Genomic DNA, 12,573 nt, shown 5'->3' on the forward strand with positions numbered 1-12,573 from the left:
AATGAGACAAAATGTTAGAAGATATCTCTCTCTTAATGTGGGCAGCATCTTTGGGGAAGATGCTTGAGCCATTTATATTTGGTTAGATTCACATTAGTACGTAAAAGACGAGTGCATTAGGCCAGACATTAATTAGTACACCATCTTAATTAGATCCGGCAGTTTCTGATACGACACGGTAACACGACACAAAAGTAACGGATTTCGGGTCAACACGATAATTAATCGGATCATTATCGGGTGATCCGTTAATAATAGGTTCTGAACAGGTATACATGCGGGTAACACGCGGGTAACCCGTTTCGACCCGTTAAGAAAAAAATTATTTTGATAATTTTAAAGTTTAATTACTAAAAGATTTATTATAAAATACAATAGCCATATTCATATATACAATATATTCTATATTAAATATAAGTTAAAAAAAAAAAAGTTTTAGTCATTATTTATTTTTATTATAAGAGTTCCTTATTATCATTACTAGGATAAATTTTACTTAACATCTTGTTGTCCAAAATTAAAATAAACTAGTATAGTATTTGTGTCACATCCCAGCTCGACTCTGCCGTAGCACGATATTGTCCGCTCTAGGCTTACCATTCCCTTACGCTCTAGGCTTACCATAAACCTTAAATTTATATTTAACCGTCGATTGTCATTTACGCTTTATTCTTCTTACTAAATTTCTTTTTATTTTTTAATTTTCTTTTTTGAAAACATGATCATCTAGCGGATATAAGAAGATGAAAAAAATGTAGAAGTGTAAAAAATGTAAAAAATATATAAAATCACTCATAGTGACAAGCTTTACAACTTTCATAAATGGGTCAGCTTCGAAATCCAACACTATAATCCATAAACCTTAAATTTATATTTAACCGTTGATTGTCATTTATGCTTTATTCTTCTTACTAAATTTCTTTCTTTTTTTTAATTTTCTTTTTTGACAACATGATCATCTAGTGGATATAAGAATATGAATGGTTCATATCTTTAATATCATTTTTCGATATTTACGGTTAACTGAAATATGAGTTGATGTTATATAGTTTATAAAAACTTTATAAACATCAAGCAATATTTTCACTAACTGTAAAACTCTGAATATAATATCAACGATCCAAACCGTTAATCTTCCTGCATCTTCTAATAGATCATGTTTTCAAAATAGAAAATCTGAAAAAACAAAATTTGATGAGAACAATGAAGCGTAAATGTAAAAAACAATCAACGGTCAAATTTTGATCTATGATTTATATAATTATAGTGGCGAATTTCGAAATTAAGCTCTTCATGACAGTTATAAAGCTTGTCATTACGAGTGTTTATATATATATATATATATATATTTTACACTTCTACATTAATTTAAAAACTATTAAAGATTTTACTTAAATAAAAACTGTAAGATAAATGAGAGTAAATCTATACCCGTGGATTCTATTTCAGTTATATTATTAGAACTTTTTTGGACGAAAAAACCCATTCTCTATTCCAATATTTTCCAATTTTACCATTTGATCAATTTAGGTAAGCGAAAATATATTTAAAAGAAAAATACGTTTTTATGTTTTGGACGTGACAATATGGTATGTATATATTTATTTAGTATTATGTTGTTTATTTGATTATTTATGTTTAAAATATATTTTCCTTAATAGGTAATTGGTCGGGTTATATTACCTGTTAATATTATCTGTTCGATTTCGGATCAGGTCATTTTACCTGTTTATTTTAACGAGTGTTACACGATTCGATCTGTTAAGATATCAGGTATGACATGAAAACGACATAAACATGGAAAATATGACACGAATCCCAGATCAAATCTTAATGCAAACAAAAAAATCAAACAGGTCACACCATATGCTTTATTAAAGAATATTCTAGTATTGGGTATCTGTCATACACATTAATTAGTACACCATGTTGAGTCATTATTTATAGAATTGGTTATTTAACAAAAAACAAAAACAAAACAAAATTAATAACAAAAAGAATAAAAAATTAACAAAAAAAATTATAGAATTGGATAATGACGTGGCCCAATTATTGAGATTTTTTCTTTTCTTTTCTGAGTAATACTCTAATTTAATCTAAGCTAGAAGCCTAAGAAATAATTCGAATTTGGATACAAAATGAAAAACATAATGGTCTGACCAACGTATCTGCTCTACTCAAAATTATGCTCTAGATCTTAAAAATAGAGCCATCCAAATATAATGAACCAATGCAAAATTAAGTGTAGATGGATAAAAGAACAATTGAACCTTATAGGGGGGAAAGCGAGGTCGCAGTAATGGTGGATATGTATGAGAAGAAGACGTATAGAATAAACAAGGAGAATGAGGTGAAGAAATAATAGAATGAACCACTGTATAAGAAGAATATAAGAAAATAAAATAAAAATTTAGAATTGATTCCTAAACTATGACCCTTGTTTAGATTGGTTCTTAAATGAACATTTTAGTACTTGAGTTTTGTTTATCGCACAACGTTAGCCCTTCTGTTAAGTTTTTCGTTAATTTGCTTACATGGCTACACAGATGCCAACATCACCCACCTTACCCAAACCCTCATTTAACCCAGTGGAGAATTTATTTTTCTGGACACCAAAATCCTTTATTTAATATACTTTCATTGTTCTTTAGTTGTGAATTATCGATTTTGTAGTTGAAAAAATAAGAATGGTTTGATTCGAATATGTTGCTAAATTAAGTGTGTTTGGATCTAATTTTGCATGCACTCGACCCTTATATTCTAAGTTGTTGGATGAAAGAAATGTTAAAAATCATAATTTATTTTTGGATAAAGGTTGAATCAATTACATAATCAATATAGGTTCATAGTCATAGTTGAAGACGGTGGCACTTGCCAGTGATAAAGTTTATGCCGAGAATAATTCCAAGTATATTCAAAGAATGCGCCGAGGAATTGGATTATTATCATAATTTTTCAACTTGGCAACCTTTGCCATAATGAAATTTATCCCTAGAAATATGAGGTTTTGAAACGCAAAGAGGACCTTAAACAACTCAACACTCTACGAGAAACTCTTCTCAAACCCCTGAGAAAATATTAACTGTTTCACTAACTTCTCGTCAACACACCTCTAGTTTGGATTAACAACACTGTGCTGACAACCGGCGACATATTCAGTTTAACTTAACACCACTAGAGCCGTAAAACCAGTCAATCGAGAAGTATCTTCAGTTTAAATTAACATCACTACTTCAAGTTTGGTTGGTTATCTATCCAAGTCTCAGCTGGCGAAGATTCTACGATTCTTTCAATGAAAGAGATCACTTCATCAACTTTCCAACAAAGTGAGGTGTTCTATGGTCAGTTACTCACAAGTATACTTCAGCGTTCAACATTTAGATGACCGAATGATATTCACAGTAAAGACACTCATTTCCTTGTATCTTTTCCCTTACAACCTGATTCTTTTTCGGTGCACCCATATTTTCACAAATATAGTTGAAGCAGTCGAGAGTGTTCTTTCCTTGGCCAAAGTATCTTTTCCCTTACATTTGTAGCCGGAGGCATAACCTTGTCTTTAGGTTCTAGAATGCTGGGGCGAGAGTGTTCTTTCCTTGGCCAAAGTCGCTTAGTGAAGAAATCAGCGACACGATTCATCACTGCATCACCATATTTATTTCATTCACCTGACCGAGCTAGGTCAAGAATTGGTATGCTTGCATCAATAGAAAGGAGTAGTTAACTCAGTAGCTACGCGGCATATGTGCCACATAGGTTTTGCAATTTCTAGGGTCAACAGAGTGTGACTATTTATAGAATAGGATTGTGCTAATGTTGGTACAGTAATAGGTGCTCAGTCCTTCCACCGAAGTTTTAAATCTCAGTTTGGTTAAGAGGGAAGTGTTGTATTGGTATGTTCAAGCGGAAACGAGTTTTAACGAAGTACCAAATATTAACGTCGCAAGTGAAAGTGAAGAAACAAATGATCTCAAAATAAGAACACAAGAGATTAACATTGTTCAGCATAAAAACTTATGCCCACAAGTTAAGCACGACAAGAAATTTCACAAAACAAACAAAGATTACCAAAGAGTATTTAACTCTCACAACCCAAATTCAACAAATTACAAACCCTAATACAAATTACATCAACCGTGGACAGAAGTGGGAAACTCTCCTCAACTATAAAAGAAGATAATTCTCTTACAATTAAGCCCTAATGCCAATATTGTACTTGAACTCGTCATTACAACTCACTAATGATGATTATGCTTGAACCTATGTATTGTGTAAACTCTTCACTATTAAACTCGGCCCACTTCCTCATTCTCTCCTATAAATACCCACTTTATCTTCAAAATTTGGGAGGCAATTTGCTACCCACAAACTCTTAAACACATTTTTTTTCTTCAGAATTCTAACTTTGGCATTGAAGATTCTTCAACCAAAGCCCGCCCCCCCCCCCCCCCCCCCCCAAAAAAAAAACTACAGAAAAAGTGAATATTAGAGGCATTATATTAGATGTGAAAATAAAAATTTGCCTCTAATAGTTTTCATTAAGGGCAAAAACATGCAATTGTCTCTATTAATTTAATAGGGACAAAAAATAATTCTCCTCTATTAATTTTATTACTACTTGTAAGGGCAGAAAAAACTGCCTTTACTTTATTTAGCTATTAGAGGCGAATAAATTAGCCCCCAATTCAACTAATAATAATTTAAATTTAATTATTTTTTTCATTAGGGTGGATGTCACATCCTAACTCGACTCCGCCGTAGCACGATATTGTCCGTTTTGGGCCACGCCCTCACAGATTTGTTCTTAGGTTTCGGCACAATAACTTCCCAGGAGATCACCCATCCTAGGATTGCTCTCGCCCAAACTCATTTAACTTCGGAGTTCTTATGGGATCCGGAGTTAGTGAGTTCCCAAAATGCGTCTTGCAATGGGAGGTGAGCATGTACATATAAGGTCAGGGACCAACCCTCACCTCGCGATGTGGGATCTCACAATCTACCCACCTTGGGAGCTCAACGTCCTCGTTGGCACACTCAAACAGATGGCAAGTTTGGCTCTGATACCAAATTATCACATCCCAGCTCGACTCCACCGTAGCACGATATTGTCCACTTTGGGCCACGCCCTCACGGATTTGTTCTTGGGTTTTGGCACTAGAACTTCCTAGTGGGTCACCCATCCTTGAGCTGCTCTCACCCGAGCTCACTTAACTTCGGAGTTCTTATGGGATCCGGAGCCAGTGAGTTCCCAAAACGTGCTTGCAATGGGAAGTAAGCATGTACATATAAGGCCAGGGACCAACCCTCACCCCGCCGATGTGGGATCTCACAGCGGATGTTTGTACTTATTTATTTAAACTTTTTTTTTCTTTCTATTTAAGGTAGATATGTTTAATTACAAATTAATGTTTACAAAAAATAAAAATAAAGGATATTATTATTTAGTAGGAAAAAAAAACATTAATTATGTAAACCCTAATTCCAATACAAACCCACTTCCCTCAATTTTCTCTTTTCCCTTCTTCAACTGCCACACAGCTCATCATTTTTCCATTTTTCCTTCATTTTTCTTCCCCTCTCTTTGTCTTGTGCAAATCCCAATCCGTTATCTCTTTCTTTCATTCTTAGTAATCTTTTGTTGTCTATTTGTCCTTTGCTACTCCGGGAGGACCAAAAGAAAGGTTTGTCACAGAGAAGGTAAAACTCATTTTATTTGGTTTGATTGAAGGTTTTTTTTTTTTTTTTTTTTTCCATCTTGAATTGTTTTGTAGGTACACTTGGTGAGATTTTGAATAATTTAGAGTGGAAGAGAATTTTATGAATAGATTGGAATAGAAATATCATTTGATTGATAGTGAGAAAGAATTCTCAAGAACTTTCAATTTTAGAGGTAATTGCCTTGTGTTAATCTTTGTTTATTTATTTTTTATACGTTTAATGGATTGGAATTCAGGTTTGATTTTTCCTGTTTGTTTGTACAAATTACTGTACTTCATAATTTGGCTTTGTTGTTTATTATGTTTTCTTTTTTGTTTTTTATATAGACTCGTGTGCTGCTGCAACATAAGAAGATGGACTCAGAGATCTGGTCTACAAAGAGACTACCGGAAAGGAGAGGATTGAAGGAAGAAAATGTTTTTTCTTGTAATTTTTTATTAAAATTACTCTATTGTTCTGAGGTCTAGAAAGATGAAGATGAATCATGCTAGGTTTGAATATTGTGAATGATTCAAAACCAATAAATGACGTTTGAGTGGATAATGCATTTATTATCTTGTGGATTTTTTTTATATAAATGAAAGTATTAGGAGCGGATGCATTTATCTACCTGTAATTATGTCTATTCATAAAACCTACCAATGTGGCAATAAAAATAATAGAGGCGAATGTTTGACATTTTTTGTATCTAATAAGCAACAGTCTCTTTAGGGGTGAATCTACTTTCCGCCACTCCTTGTTATTAGGGGCGATTTTTCTATTTATTGGCCCCTATTGGTGGTTTTTAGAGGCAAATATTTCTGCCTATATTAATTCGATTTCTTGTAGTTTCATTGTGGGCACGTGTGGCTTTAGGTGTTATTATTTTGCAGGTGCATTTTCGTCAAAGAAAGAGATGGCATAAATTTACATCCACACATGTATTTTTGGTTTAAACTAACATTGGTAGTGAAAATATTTTGACACTTCTTCAATAATTATTTTTCACACTTCTTCAATAATTATTTTGAATTTTATTAATGTTGCACTCAAATATAAAAATATTATTCATGAGTGTTTGCACGGTTTTAAAAATCTAAACGACAATGTAATCATCATCTACACGTGGAGGATGCAACAACAAGCGTTTATATATTCTTTCATATTTTTCACACTTGTATATTAATTATTTTGAATTTTTGTTTATTTTGAACTCCCTAAAAAAACTATTCATGAGGGTTTGTAGCATTTAAAAAATTCAAACGACTATGTATCCACCCTCAAAACGTATAGAATGCCATCACGAGCATTTGCATATTCTTTCACATTTTTTTTCGCACTTATAAATTAATTATTATAATTTTTGGAATGTGTTTGGTATTTTTAAATTACTTTGCTATTTTTATATTTTAATGTGTTTTGTAATGTTTTAATCTCACTTTTAAGAAGATAAAACATTTATGAGTATGACTGTATGAGATAGAATAAAAAAATTTGTTAGGTCGTTGATTGTAAAATTGAAAGTTTGTCTCTTTGCCTATACTAATATATACCAGTTGATTTGAATTTTGGGGAACATGTCAAGTTGTATAATTAAGCTTTGTTATGAAATGAAATCATTCGTTATTGATAATTTTTTTTTTTAAAAAACTTTTATAGAATAATAACACTTTAATGCATATTTAATGTACAATATATATTCTATAACTATTGCACATTATAGTAAGCTTTTTTAGTAGTTTAACTTTAAAATCATCAAAATAACTTTCTTTTTAGGAGAACTTTAACGAAAAGCTCCTAGTACTATTCACTTTAACGAAAAATCACATTTTTACACTAAAAAGTCAATCCTGGTACTATTCACTTTACCTTTTATTTTATCCTTATCGTTAAAACTCAAAGTGTTCAAGCCAGTTTCATTAGTTTTCCTTTCTTTTTAATGGGTCGAAACGGGTTATCCAAAGGGTTATTGTGTAAAGTTAAGAACCCTAATTAATTAAGATCTTGTAGTTAACAGGTGACCCAATAACGACCCAATTATTTATCGTGTTGATCTAAAATCCGTTATTTTCGTGTCGTGTTAACGAGTTTTGTCAGAAATTGTCAAGTCTAATTTTAATAAAGAAATACATAATGACAAAATATTCGAGAGGTTTTGTTTTTGTTTTTGTTTTGATGATAGGAGCTAGCATCGCTGGTGAGAAAGGCTTCAGGCATGTATATTTGGTTTAAACTAACATTGGTAATGAATCTAATTTGTTCCAATAGTGCATTTCATAAACAAATGCACAATGTAATTTTATTTATTTATTTATTGTTGTGGCCTATATTTAATTGACAGGGAGAAAATATGGAGAGAGATGTGTTTGTAGGGTTGTGTAGAGAATGTGTTATTTCCCTTACGCAGTGCCTTTATTTATAGTAATAAGGGAGGGAAGAAATCCTTCTCCTCCAAGGAATACAAGTCCTAATAGGGAAAAATAGCTAGAATAAAATCTAATCTAGGATTTACACAATCACACTTAAATAAGAAGTTTATAACACTCCCCCTTGAGTGTGTAAATACTCAAGGAGATTCGGCATCATGTAAAGTTGAAGAAGTCGACTCGTCGGCACTGATTCTGAGAATATGCTAGTCTCAATAAGGTAGGAACTTGCATAAGGAAGTAAGTCTCACAAAAAACCGTATGGCTATGGTAAAAACCCGAGTAGGGACAAAATCCATAGTCTAAGAAAAAATGCATGAGTAATGCAAAGTCAAATGAAATGTCATCAGGAATATGTTCAACCCAAGGTAGGTGCCTCGTCAAAACCTCATTAGGTAGCAAAAACCTAGTGGGAAAAATACTTCTGAAAAGTCGCATTCGGTAGTGATTTGGTGAAGAGGTAGCCATATTGTCTTGTGAACAGATTTGCGTGACTTCAATGTAATGTGCTTAGTGTTGTCTCATTTGATGTAACCCTTCTTGAGCTATTCGATGCATGCTGCGTTGTCTTCATAAATCATTGTTAGGATGTCAACGATGGGGTAAAGAAAACATGAGCTTCAAATATGGCCCACAACTGCTCTCATCCAGAAGCATTCTCGAGTTGTTTCGTGTAAGGTGAGAATTTCAGCATGGTTAGACGAAGTAGCAACCAAGGTTTATTTAGTTGACCTCCAAGATATTGTGATGCCTCTAACGGTAAAGACATAACCCATTTGAGAGCATGCCTTGTGCGGATCAGATAAGTATCTTGCGTCGGCATAGCCAATAAGGTGAAAATCAACTCGAGATAAGGGGGTCGCATCACTCGAGGATTTCTAGGGATAGAACAAGCCCAAATTCGTGGTACCCTTAAGGTTTTAGAAGATGTCTTTAACACCAGTCCAGTGTCTATGTGTTGATGCATTATTGTATCTTGCCAAAAGATTACTATTGAATGAGATGTCGGGTCTAGTGCATTGAACTAGGTACAATAAAGCGCCTATCGCACTTAGATAAGGAACTTCAAACTCCCAAATCTCTTCATCATCCTCCTTTAAACGGAATGGATCTTGTTTTGCATCTAGTGATCAAACGACCATATCAAAGGCTTCACTTTATCCTCATTAAAGTGACGCAACACTTTTGGGTGTAGTTCGTTTGATGTACTACGATTCCATCTAAACGGTGCTCTATTTCGAGACCGAGACATTATTGAGTCTTTCCTAGATTTTTCATCTCAAATTCTAACTTCAGGTGCGAAACAATTCTCTGGAGCTTTTCAGGAATTCCAATGAGATTCATGCCTTCGACATATACTACAACAATTGCAAAACTAGAATGCGACTTCTTAATGAACATACAAGGGTATAGTTCGTTGTTCATATTTCCCTGACTAGTCAAATACTTACTCAGACGGTTATGCCACATTTTTTCGAATTGCTTCAAACCGTAGAGTGAACGCCTCAGCTGAATTGAGAGCGTGTTCTGGGGTTTGGAAATATTTGATCCAGTCAATGTAAGTCCTTCGGGAACTTTCATATAAATTTCAATATCAAGATCCCCATAGAGATACACAGTTACTATGTCCATCAGTTCCATACTCAGTTTTTCAGAAACTACTAAACTGATAAGATAGTGAAAAGTAATCACATCCATAACGGGAACTTTCATATAAATTTCAATATCAAGATCCCAATAGAGATACACAGTTACTATGTCCATCAGCTACATACTCAGTTTTTCAGAAAATACTAAACTGATAAGGTAGTGAAAAGTAATCACATCCATAACGGGTGAATAAGTTTCGTCATAGTCAATCCTGAGGTGTTGTAAGAAGCCTTGCGCAATAAGAAGAGCTTTGTAACGCACAATTTCATTCTTCACCTTATGCTTCCAAACGAAAACTCACTTGTAGCCAACGGGCTTTACATGTGGAGGAGTATAAGCTATATGTCTAAACACCTTACGTCTCGTAAGTGAATCAAGTTTGACTTGGATTGCTTGTTTCCAGTTTGACCAATCAGTTCTACGTCGACATTCATCAATGGAACGGGGTTCAATGTCATTGCTCAACATGATCTCAGTAGCTACTGCATATGCTAATGCATCGTCAACGATCATCTCATTTGTACACCAAACATCATCCAAGCTAGCATAATGGACTGAAATCTCTGATTCTCGGGAGGTAGATTTGTCTCTTCAAGGATGCTTTCGTAATCTAGAATTTCCTCATGAGTTGGATATAATGAGTAAGTGACAATCGAATTCACGGTAGGTTTTTTAGGAACCAATGTCGTGGGTTTCCTCTTCTAAGGGTGTGAATCCTTTGAACCAAGTGGTCTGCCACACTTATGTGCAGGGGTAGATGATTAGCTAGCCACTGATGTACGCAGATCAGCCAAATTAGTGTCCCAGGCCTCCAGGAAGGAAGTCCGCCATACATTTGGTACATCTATCTTTGCAGCCATATTTGCAGCCGGAATATGTGATCTTGCCACTTGTTCTAGATCGGTGAAAGCATCTGGCATGCTTTGAGCTATGCCTTAGAGATTTAATATGCGCTACACTTCAGTTTCAGACTGAGCAGTGTGGGGATCTAAATGAGACAAACTGGGAGTTGTCCGTAATAATTCGTGTTATTCTTCATAAATGTTGACGTTCTTATCTCATCTTAATGACGGGAAGACTGTCTCATAGAAGTGACAATCCGCGAAACGAGCGATAAACAGGTTGCCCATCAAAGGTTCTAGGTAACGAATGATCGAAGGAGAATCATATCTAACATAGATTCCTATCCTTCGCTAAGGCTTTATTTTTGTATGTAAGGGCGGTGAAATCACACATAGACTGTAACTAAATGGCGCTATGTCGGGTTCGTATTCAGTAACCAACTAAATGGCGCTATATGGTTGGGTCGCAACAGGCCTCAGGCGGACCAACATGGCTACATATAATATTGCATTGGCCCAAGTAGCTATCGGGAACTTGGTACGTATAACTAATGATCGAGTAACCATTTGTAAGCACTTAATGAATGCTTGTGCTTGGTAGTTCTGGGTGTGAAAATGAGGTATTAGATGTTCAAATTCAACCCCAACATACATGCAATAATCATCAAAAGTTTTAGATATGAATTCTTCAGCATTATTCAATAGAATATATTTGATCGGATAATCGGGGTGGTGAGCCCTGAGCTTGATAACCTGAGCCAACAATTTGGAGAATGTAGCGTTCCTTGTGGACAAAAAGTATACGTGTGACCAACATGTGGAAGCATCAACCAAAACCATAAAATATCTAAATGGTCTGCAGTAAGGGCGAATCGGTCCACAAATATCCCCCTGAATCTTTTATAGAAAAATAGGAGGATCCGAACGAATCTTTTCATAAGAAGGCTTAATAATAAGCTTTCCCATTAGCAAGTTTGACATGCGATTCCTTAAATCGAACCTAAACTTTGGGTTAGTGGATGCCCGTGTGATGATTTGAGGATACGACATATCGTTGTTCATCTAGGGTGTCCCAAATGATCATACCAAAGTGTAATTTCGTGCATAGTCCTAAAGGTAGGGCCGACCACATAGTGGCTTTCTAGGCGTATGGTCATAGTGTTGGAAATGTGCCCTAAAACCAATCATATGATGATACTTTACGGACATTTCACAATGTTAAACTAATCTAGTTTAATATTAAGGGCAAACATTATTGTTTGAGCCGTCTCATATAAATGTTATATGCTTAAACGATAAGTCCAAGGAATATGTGATTGGGAGAATGCGATCTAAAGAAGTTAGATTCATGAGACCATTCTTTCGTTGACACATCCTAAACGTTCCTGATCATAGGATTGTCAATTGGGCATTGACAGTCCGTTAAGATCAGTACGTGCTATGTCTTCTCTCAGGGAGAGTGACTAGTCTCGAGTCATTGGTGTGTGTGACATCAAGACAAGTACGTAGGTGCTCAATAGAGAATGAGTTCACTGAACACGATCAACGAAGAGTTCTCATATTCATGTCACATGAGAACTCATGGTTGGGATAATGCAAATTAGTCTTTTGACCTGAGGCATCACAGTTGTCTTGTGGTTAGGTCCTTAATCTTTGATTATGTCAAAGTCACTCCATCAGGAGGGTGTCCATGGCATCGTTGGGGTTAAGCCACTTAGCCATGGAGACAAGTGAATGCGCAACAAGGGATCTCTAACCTTCAAACTGATTGAGGGAGAATACTCTATGATATGATTTAGAATCTCTGGCCAGAGTATGAATGAGATTTAGGAATGTGTTCCAAATCACATTCAAGATAATCATATAAGCACAAGACTCACATTGGATAGTAGACATGAATAAACTATCAAACCAAACAATGTGGTCAAGAGTATTGTATTAGAGAAAGACCGTATTGC

The 12,573-nt window shown here is 34.8% G+C and overlaps 1 long non-coding RNA gene across 1 annotated transcript; it reads left to right on the forward strand.

Annotated features, from left to right (window-relative positions):
* The first annotated feature begins 5,451 nt into the window (after nucleotides 1-5,451).
* Nucleotides 5,452-6,396, forward strand: LOC148690781 (uncharacterized). Its single transcript, XR_015956168.1, has 2 exons — nucleotides 5,452-5,697; nucleotides 6,045-6,396. It is a non-coding gene; the product is annotated as an uncharacterized LOC148690781 (long non-coding RNA).
* The last annotated feature ends 6,177 nt before the right edge of the window (nucleotides 6,397-12,573 follow it).

Source organism: Pyrus communis, chromosome 15 (assembly GCF_041283825.1).
Source record: "Pyrus communis isolate YQ-2024b chromosome 15, ASM4128382v1, whole genome shotgun sequence".
NCBI classification, from domain to species: domain Eukaryota; kingdom Viridiplantae; phylum Streptophyta; class Magnoliopsida; order Rosales; family Rosaceae; genus Pyrus; species Pyrus communis.